The following is a 591-nucleotide window of genomic DNA, read 5'->3' as shown; positions in this document are numbered from 1 at the left end:
ATCCTAGTGTAATCTGGAACATAAGTTCACCATAGTTTGAACCAACAAATTCACACAAATTAACAACAAATGGAGAATCACATATTGAAGCCACATGTGAACCATGGATGATGTGGTCAATTGCAGTGTCTATTGAAATTCTGAGTTCTGACAATAAGGTATCCTTGTATTTGGTTACAGCAGCTTTCGCTTGGATGGGTAATATTTTCCATCGGAAGTTTATCGTATTTTTCCTGGATGTTCTCAATAACTCATAAAATTACTAGAATAATGTGTATTCTCCTTGTCCCTGCTCTTCAAGAAATGCTTTCTATTTGGACACATGATCTATAATAATCAACCCAACACTAGAAATTAAAACTAATCTAAGGTGCTACCATCAATAAAAACTTAGAATGCAACCCTTAATGGAAAATTCACAACTCCCATCATCATGCTATTAGAAAAGCAAGATTTATAATAAACAGGAAGCATCATGCAGGCCACATTTGAATGATTCAAAAGAATTGCAGCAGAGGCACCTATGGCAACAGAGAAAATGTTATGATTTACACAGTTATTGCAGAATTTATTAAAATAAAACAAGGGAAC

Source organism: Nuphar pumila, chromosome 10, assembly GCF_984573655.1.
Source record: "Nuphar pumila chromosome 10, dmNupPumi1.hap1.1, whole genome shotgun sequence".
NCBI classification, from domain to species: domain Eukaryota; kingdom Viridiplantae; phylum Streptophyta; class Magnoliopsida; order Nymphaeales; family Nymphaeaceae; genus Nuphar; species Nuphar pumila.
This window is presented reverse-complemented; position numbering follows the sequence as displayed.